Source organism: Anarhichas minor, unplaced genomic scaffold (assembly GCF_050575085.1).
Source record: "Anarhichas minor isolate MPS153535 unplaced genomic scaffold, ASM5057508v1 ptg000028l, whole genome shotgun sequence".
NCBI classification, from domain to species: Eukaryota; Metazoa; Chordata; class Actinopteri; order Perciformes; family Anarhichadidae; genus Anarhichas; species Anarhichas minor.
This window is the reverse complement of record NW_027466474.1, coordinates 1204118-1213782: the sequence shown is the minus strand read 5'-3', so window position 1 is coordinate 1213782 and position 9665 is coordinate 1204118. Positions and strand designations below refer to the sequence as shown.

Below are 9665 nucleotides of genomic sequence, written 5' to 3'. Positions count from 1 at the left end.
AACTCCCTAAATTTCGGGTGGGTTCAGCAACAGTGGGACATTTAAGATCTGTCAACTTTTATATTTGCGAAATTAAAATGGGCTTGGTCGAAAGGGCTTTGAGTAAATGTAAATTGACTAGTTATTGCAAACATTGTATTTTTAAAAAGTCATGTTGCCACTGATCACATTTCAAAATAGGAATACACAATATCATCTTTGATTTTTCTGATAACTGTATTTTTAATTTTGTGTTTGATTAAACTGATGGCAAAACTGTGCTTTCAAGTAAAGTGGGACTCTTTTTCTTAACACAATTCATGCAGCATTCCTGCAATATTATATACTTGACAATAATGTTGAGGTGGTGTATATATATATATATATACACTGTATATATATATATACCATGTCATAGCTGTCCATCTTCTTTTTTCCCTAGAATTTCACAAAAACATGAATCTGAGTAAGTATTTGTTGTCGTAGTACCCTCGTACATTTGCCAAATAGAGGTCCACTTTTGCTCAACCCAACCCTAAAAAGCAAAATATAAAAAGCCAATATTACAAGATGGCTGATACCTGTGTGTCTGAACCTCACATATCACGAAAACATCAAAGCACATGATGGACTAGTTTCCTCTCTACTGTAGATGGCACTGTTAACCTTGACTTGCACTTGGTTGGGACTTCAGCGTTGAGGAAGTAGAGTGGGTTTAGAAACAGTCCACGTCTGCTCCTTATTACCGCTTTGAGCTCCGGGGAGAAATGAATTAAAGCAGGGAATAATAATAATAATAATAACCTAGATTATCTTTGTCATCGCAGTTATGCTAACACAGTAATGGAGTTTTGAGGGGAGCCGGCAACCGAAAGAAATACCCTCCAGCTTTTATCTAACAGAAAACTGTAGGCTTTGGGCTGCTCCTCTTTCCCCTGTGTTTTTCAGAGAAGTGGAGTTTTGTTGGTGGATGGGTGGGTGTGGGTTTGGACGGGGGAGTTTCGGGGTTAGGGCCGGAGTGAAAGGCAAGTGTGTTATTGTAACAGAGCTTATGAGGGAGTCAAGAGGAGGGCAGTGTGCCGATCGCACGCTAGGCTGCATGATTCACAGAAGAGGCCCGAACACGAACCCTCAGGACCCCCCACTTCCCCTCCCCTGCTTCTGAAATCCCCACCGTCAGCTTGCATTATGAGACTAATACCAAAGTGGTGGCGAATCACCTCACGTCACCTCTCGTGTGGGCGACTCCATCCATCTGGGGTTAATTGGCACTCTAACCTGTGGAAAAAGTCAAAACAGACAAAAAAAATCTCAATTTATATTGTTGTTTCCTAGTCTGAAGGTAGACAAAACAACACCGTCACTTCTAAACTTCTCCTGCGAAAGAAAAAAAAAAAATTTTCTCACCTTGTAGTGACTTTTTAAAACATTGTAATGTGAAAAAAAAATGCAATACCAGCCTCAGATTACAAGATCTTTTGTAGGCTGAGATTATAGTTTTATGAAACGCTTTCATGACCCCTTTGACAATTTCAAAAATGCATGATGCTCAATTATAAATCAAGCTTTTAATTCCTGAAAAGCTGACCTTGTGGAAATGTGAGATTTCACATGGCAGCAATGATATACCTCTCACTCCGGGAAGTTGTTCATGTCTGCAAATGTCACTGAATGCGTGCAATATCATCTAATTACGTTAGTATGTTAAACTTGTCCTGCAGCAGCCGCCTCGCCACGTTACATGATCTGAACTGATGAACCCTTATTGAGACAAAGGGAACCCAGCCCTGTCTCGTGACCGGCAGTCGAACCTCTTTTCATGTTGCCTGTAAAAGGGGGATGACTGACCTCATGCGCTGCTTGGATATTACTTTACATCCTCGTCAGGCCGCGCCCTCGCTGTCGGCTCGTGAGCCTGTCGAGCACGTCACTGCATCGCTTCCTGTGCACCGTGCACGCCACAATAGCTGGTCACCGAAGCCTAATGGAAGACAGGTGTGGAGAGCGAAAGAGGGCGACTGAGTCTGAGAAATTAAAGACGACTAAAAAGATGGACAAAAATCACAAAAGACTAAAGCTTTGTCTAATATCCAAAATCAGAATAATCTATTGAGTGTTAAGGGTTGGAACATTGAAATGATATTGGTTTCTCATGCTCATCAATAGTTAATTCAATCAAATTGTAATGCAAGCTAGCAAATTTGCCCAAGATATGAATTCCTGATAATTGTGAAAGATAAATGCTCTTTGTCCTCTTTACTTCTCCACAATCCAATTAGGATTCGATGCCGAGAAAATCAGATGACTGTATGCTCTGGAGCAAGATAAAGTTAGCTTAGCTGCTCATTAGCCGTTTCCTTGAGCCCTCTTGTAATATTGTCTTACCAAAGTTAGCTTTGGTCTGAATCACTAATCAAGTGCACACATCCGGTGTTTGATGAAATTTGTACCTATTCCCAAAGCATTTTCTCTTCCCGCAAAAATTCATTAGTTTCAGCTAGAAAAGGAAAACGGGGGAGTCGTGCACATATTGAGCTGAGCTACTTTGTCTCTTTTTTTTGTCTCTCCTGCTCATTCTTTTACACTGATAACATCATCCGTTCCCCCCAAAAAAAAAAAGTTTCTTGTCCTCTTTGTGGTCCCTCCCCATTCTTGCACATATCTCTGTTTCTTTCCAGAGAAACATCACTGAAGCTCAGGGTGTGGGGGTCTCTGATGAAAACAAATCACTATGTTGTCTGTTCTGTGGACGCCCTGCCCTCTCTGTTATGACTGGAAATGGACCTACATGTGGGAATAAAGTGGGAAGAACAAGATATCCACTGCAAAAAATATCCACTTTTACAAGTACTTGGACTGCAATTTAGACTAATATTAACAGCAATATGTGCATTATTTCCATTTTTCAAGATAGGACAAAACTGTTTTGGACATATTCATGGAAACAGCATCTAAGGTTCAAGGATTTTAATGAGCATTTCACTTGGCAACGGTTGACTGACATTTGAGGGCCGCCGTTGCTCGGAGACAAATTGTCAATTTCCATGGTGTGGTAGCTGCCGGAGCATGCCTTAGCCGGAGCACGCCTGAGCGTTGAAAGATGTTTTTTCCCCGTTTCTAACCAGCCTGCATAGTAATTGATATGAACAATTTAAGATATCCGTCACTTTACAACATAACATTTGAAACGACCTATCGTGCTGTGAAGTTTATATTCTACTCAGGCAGTAGAGGTTAGCTTAGCTTGCTAACGTCGGCACTAATTCGCACTTGACGTAACTTTTCGCTCATTTTAAAACCTGATCAGGGTCTTGTTAGGGTTATCTGTCTCTCTCTACAGGTCTTACCTAAGCACTCTGTAAGTTACTCTGCAATTCAAATCATGACAGGGAGACAGGTTTCTCCAATGTAAATCTATTTGGATTTATTTTAGATGTGGGGTGCAAATGTGAGTCATTTTCCTATGATCTTTGCCAAAGCAGGATCTCGATCTGCGTTGTGCAAATTCCTGAGAAGGTTAAAAAGAGGACAAATTCAAATTTCTAACACCATTTGCACATTTTCTTTGCATGCACTGAAGAAAGAAATTATTTAAAGTCTTGATACATAATGATACTAAAGGAGTCCGTCGCTAGGACATTTCTTGCAGCGTAGAAACCAGAGAGCCGACTGGTATGTACATAGCAATTACATCTCAGCACCCTGTGCAGAGTACATAGCTGAAGCACGCTCTGAAGGGTCACTGCCCAGGGGATGGAGGTTTGCCCATTAAAACATCATCAGACAATGCAGTTTATTTAAAGAGACATATGACTCACTGCTTCTGTTTACCCTCCCTCCGCTGGAAATCAAAGAGAATCTGGAAACTGTAATTTCCAGCGGATGAAGTCACCACAGGTCAAAAGTTGCGTGTACGGACGTAGCTGATGTATTTATTTACCACAGGGACTGAGAGAGGATGAGCAGGGAATGTTCAACTTGCTCCTGGATTTTGGTCTACTTCCAAAACTTTTCATGTCTATCCCGGAAACTATTTTGGTTTCTGGAGTTTATCTATCTTAAAAAATGTAGATGGGTTGAACCAAAGGACTGTTGCTATTTTTGGAGCAGTAGTTACAATCGTAGATATCTCCCCTTGGAATGAAACCATTTACTGATTATCGCTTCATATGCTGTCATTTCTTGGATTATAATGAGCAGCAACGGCACCATAAAAAAACAGAGTAATCGTAAGAAGTCAGACCCGTCTATGTGTCTCACCTTCACCCAGATAAGCCAATCAACATGAGCACCCCCCATGGCGCGCCTGGAGGGTCCGTCACCCTGCTGCATGCCCACCCTATCTGGAATATTTAGCTCAGATAGAGGACTTGCTCCCTCTAATTTGTCCCGTCAGTAAATCAGGAGCCTCCCTTCCTTCACTGTTCCGTGTCACCCTTTCTCATAACACGCTGCCTGCCTGATGTGTGCAGATAGTGTCTTTGTTCTTGAGGAGCGCCGGCTGTTGTCGCTGGCGACTTGTGGGTGTGTTGAATGAATAGAAGGTCTTCCACAGGGCAAAGCTGGAGTGTACAGTAAGAGCACAGGCGGTAGGAGAACTGAGGAAAAAGAAATGCACTGTGAGTGGATCAATTAAATGCTTCTTTCTTTAAATTAGGCAGTGCTCCAGTTTCCACTTGTGGGTCCTGATTTCTCATTTACATGAGAGCTCATTCATCACAAAACACTGTTGAATGGAACATAGCTGTTTCCTATTGTTGATGAATTAAAAATAAATTCATCATATTATTCATAATAAAATCTACATAAAAATCCACAGTGAATATACGGTAGATGTCTTAACTACATCTATATACAACATCTGTCTATATGTTACTTCCATCTCAATTCTTTAACACAAAGGCAGTTTTTGACTTGATCTAGCTTTTGCTCCTTTTGAGTTCGAATGCGCTTATTCTAAATCCCTTGAAATGTAACGCAAAAATATCAATTTCTTGCTTGGAGACATGTATTTTCAATTAAGAAAGTCAGCTTAATTTCAGTGTGTAGCTTTCTGTCACACACACACACACACACATATATATAACTACACACACTTACACAATAAAAACTCTGCCCTTTAATCATATATACAGTATATCTTTTGTCTTTTATTTGCTGTTAAGCAAATTTCTTTTTACAGAAATGTCTCATCTCCAGGCGTACCTTATCTTGACCTGACCCCTGTACACACTCCCCTCCCCCACTCGGCATCAATCAGGTGTGTGAGAGGCATCGTGGTAATTTGTTAACCTTTATCCAGTGACCCCTGCTGACCTCAGAATCACCCTGACAGTGTGACTGGGAACACTGGACTGGATTTGTCCAGGAAGACAGACAGAAACATATCTCAGTCAAATGTATTAACTTACATTTTTAATAACAATAGTAGAACCGTGTATTTCTTTCTCTTTATTTGCTGATGCATTACAAGATACAGTACTGCGATCACAGATCACACAAAATTAAATTAATCAAAATATGCAACATTATAATATTTTTTTTATCATATAAGTAAATATCACCTCGTACAACATTAGATGTTCCCTCAATCGGAGCACAGAATTCAGAATCAGTTTCGTGATGAAATTAAAAAACAAAATGTGTTCTTATTATCTTTTTTCAATTACAAGGCGAAGGCAAAGAAAAAATGCAGTTGATTTCTCTGCTAGATTATTATTCAAGGCACAACGCTGGCTCACTGCTAACTCTGAGAGCAAATGCTCTATGCCGATGCATATTCATATGTTTAACATACAGACATGCATTCCTAATGATGTAGGAGAGGATAGAATGCAATAAAGCTCATTAATACGTTTTACCATGCCAGTCAGTCCCCGGCATGACAACACTGCGTCAAATGGAGCGAATTCAATTCTCCGAGACTCAGATGTGAGATGGAAACGGAGAGAGAGGGAATGTAGCCGTTGCAGTGTTTTTACTCTTTCAGTGGGAAATGTGTGCTATTTAATTTTTATTCCTGCTCGTGAGTTTTAACTCTTCAAATGAGTCATTAACAATTACCCATTTCCAATGAACCTGATATTTTCCCATCGAGTCATTAAGAACAATCCTCTTCATTTTTAAATGCCCTTAATTATTTCAAATCCTGTTCTGAAAAGACAAAAAGTTCTGGAATTCAGTGAAATAACAGCATTATTTTCATGCTATTTAGTATCATTGTTGATCCCACCTGGGACGAAAACAATTATGCCTGATATGTTTTTATTTTTTTTGTACAAGGCACTGGATGCATAGAATAGAAATTAATTGGTAAAAGTGTCCTGCTTGTGAAATTATATTTAACAGACTTCAGCTGACCTTTGACATTTTAAGCACTGAATGCACATGACCGTAATATAAGTCAGAAAACTGTAAAATGGGACATAATCCAGCTCTACACAGAAGCTATGAGCTGCCCAGAAACCTCAATATTTACATTAGCAAGATACTTTTGCTCTTTGCAATTAAAGAACCCCAGTCTAAACACTGGGCTTTGTTTGCTAGTCTCCCTGGCTTCATAAAAGCTACTTAACCAATTTCCAAGGTTTTCACTAAAACCTCATTCTCACGTGGCAGGTGCCAAAATTAGTCACGATTGTGAGCTCATGAATATCAACATGGAAGTTCAAAATCCTCCACAGGTAGATCTAGATCTTCCTGCCTGCTTCTCACTCACTGCCTTATCAGAAATAGGATGGTAGATTTTAAATCGGTATATAAGCCGGTATACGTTTTATGAGCCCCTCCCAGTAAAACCTTCTCTTATCTCTATACATTGCCCAGTCACTTTTGGTTTTAAGATGTAACATGAACCAGCCCCTGATGTTAGGGGTTAGACAACCAGACATCTCGACCAGCCAGAGTGGGCAGACGTCAGTAATGGCCGAGGACTTTGTTTATAAATTATTAATGATTTTCTCCCCTGCCTGTCATTTTGGACAGGCTGTGAGACGAGCCGATGCCTCTCCTGTTTGCGTGGCAGCGCGCTCCTCAAACAGATTGCAATTTATTCCTCTGCAGTTTGTCCGTCAAGGCTAACTCTGACAACATAATCCCAAACTAATCCGCCATGTTCAGTTTTTCTTGTTGGCTCTCATGCAAACTGCTCTGCCAAATCCCGCTACCTGTCAGCCTGGCCTTGCGATGGGGAGCCCAGACGAGCTGCCAGACCTGCTGCAGTGGCTCCCGTGGGGGGGGGGGGGGGGGGGGGGGGAGAGAGGAGGGGGGGGGCATGGTGCCTGGGTAGACTTAACCCCTGCCTCCCTGCCTCCCTCCCTGTAATCCACTGTAAACAGCCAGAGCCTTAGAAGGGCTAACTGCACTAATCAAGCCCCAAGCTCGCCCAGTCACTATCATACACAGTGCCCTAAGAACTAGAGATTTGAGCAGCTACTGCAGTGTGTGTGCAGGGTATGAGTGAGTGTGTGTGTGTGTGTGTGTGTGTGTGTGTGTGGGTGTGTGGAGCAGAGGGGCCCATTGACAGCTTCTAATCCCCAAGGAGGGAAAAAGGTGCCAACATGAGGCAAAGATGGGTGTCCCTACAATGGCCAACGAGAGACAGAAGAGTTTTTCAAGAATTCAAACAATAACAATTCGGAAAACTACACCATTACACCTCATGACTCTAGATATGTCCATATTTTTAAGTAGAAATACCTCATCAGACAAATCAAACCCACTACATATCCCATGATACCACATTAAAATGCAACAACCTGAGGGAAAAGCAAAAGTCTTTAAAGTAAATTATAGACTAAACATACATAAAGAAAATATATACTCACATGTTTTCCAGATTAATTAGGACAGAAATTCTGTATTTCCCCAAAAGAAAACCAGCTACTCAATATTCTCTCCGAGCCTTTGGAGAGCCACATTTAAATTTCCCTCACGCCCTCACTCAGTCTCTCTGACAGTGACCCAAAATCCACAGGCAGAACATAAAAGGCCTGACAGTAGTCAAAGGCAAAGGGAGGCGAACTAAGCCAACTCCCCCCATCAACAAAAACGAAAGTTTCAAAAACTGACTGGACAGGACAACCCAGGAAACAAAACTTTAACCGCTTGAGTGTTTTTTTTTTTTCCTCCTTCTCTTTCATTGTTCCCAGTAATGAGCAGAATCAGCGGGGTGTCTGTGGTGGGTGGGGGTCTGGGAGTCAAAAGCCCACTTTATCAGTGTCAATCAAGCATTATCAATACATTTCTAAGTGTTACAGACCGAATATGTTGTTTTGTGTGTATCAAAAAATGTAACATTTTATTTCTATAAAATGCTATAGATGTCAAAAAAATTCAAGATGTCTCAATGTTACAAAAAAGTCTAAAATATCTGCAATGTTTCAATTCAGAAGCATTTTTACAAGAACTTCTAGTACTGCGATGCAACAATAGAATGAATATCACAAAATAAAAGTTGATTCAGTGTTCACTCCCTGCAAGTTTCTACTCTTCATATCTTTTACGGTTCTAAATGAATGAAAATAAATGGAAAATCTAAAAGGTAGACTCTAAATCTATTCGGGAAATGTATCTAATGGAAAATAGTCTAGAGAATTGTAAAGTACACAGCACTTTAATGCACTAAGATATGCACACCTATCTATATGGTCCTCTGAAGAAACTGGGGCATCAACACTGAGGGGCCCATGGACACACTCGAAACCTGGGGCTCCATGTGGACACACTGACTCCTGTTCTGTGTTACAATGCGGTTGCTTATAGCACTTTCCAACTCCTGAGGCTGTGGGAAAGCTCCGGACAAATATGTTTGTCTCTTAAGCGCTTCAGATAAAAGTGGTCGTCAAGGGTGGGGCTTAGGAGAGTGTTGAGATGACGACGAGGGAGTTGGCGGAACTGCAGGGGAAAATGCGAACATGACATGCAGCTGATAAGAGCCCTCGAGCGGGTTAACACCAGAGCTTGTAACTGGGATTGCCCCGAGAAGCCCTCTTAGGAAGGCCTGGCATCTGCACGATAGCACAAGCCCCGGCGCTCACATGAGTGTTGCACACAGCAGGTCTGGAGGGCGGTTTGGACTGAAGCAAGCAGCACACCTCAGATGATCTGAGGCAGAAAGACCAACTGTTGCACCGGCTCTAATGACTGCAACACAAAGCAAGAACATTGGCCTCCTTTCTGCATGTACTGTAATGAGACTACACTATAAACATCTACCCTTTTCCATACATGCTGTAAACATTTGCTATTGGTGAAAATATGCGGACAAGTCAGCTGGTGACAATGGCAAGATAAGAGGGCGACATATTCATAATTTGAATTATATTCACTGTGCAAGAGGTTTTTTTTATTGTCACGAATGCAGCAACAGTTACCAACTTTTATAGAATGCTAGAAAGTGCTGAAAAAGCTGTAACAGACCGCAGCCTATGCAGACTCACAGTTTCTCCATTTGTCTCCTCTCTCCTCTGTCCATTGGTCTCAACAGAAAAATAAAGACTACTTATACATTGTTCCCCTTGTGGCTCTCATTAAAATGAAGAATATGGTCAGTCAAAATGTGAGAAAACATTACGCTGACCTGATTTGAATATTTGCTCCAGTTATGAGACTTTCATCCTCGGCTATTGGCAAATACCATGAATTCAATAGACATGCAAGCGCATTATACCTGAAGATGTTCTGCA

At 41.2% G+C, this 9665-nt stretch overlaps 1 long non-coding RNA gene across 1 annotated transcript; it reads right to left on the bottom strand.

Annotated features, from left to right (window-relative positions):
* Nucleotides 1-765: 765 nt before the first annotated feature.
* Nucleotides 766-7946, bottom strand: LOC142962375 (uncharacterized). The gene is made up of 3 exons (XR_012957311.1): nucleotides 7806-7946; nucleotides 1828-1960; nucleotides 766-1257 (listed from the first exon to the last, which is right to left on the bottom strand). It is a non-coding gene; the product is annotated as an uncharacterized LOC142962375 (long non-coding RNA).
* Nucleotides 7947-9665: the final 1719 nt, after the last annotated feature.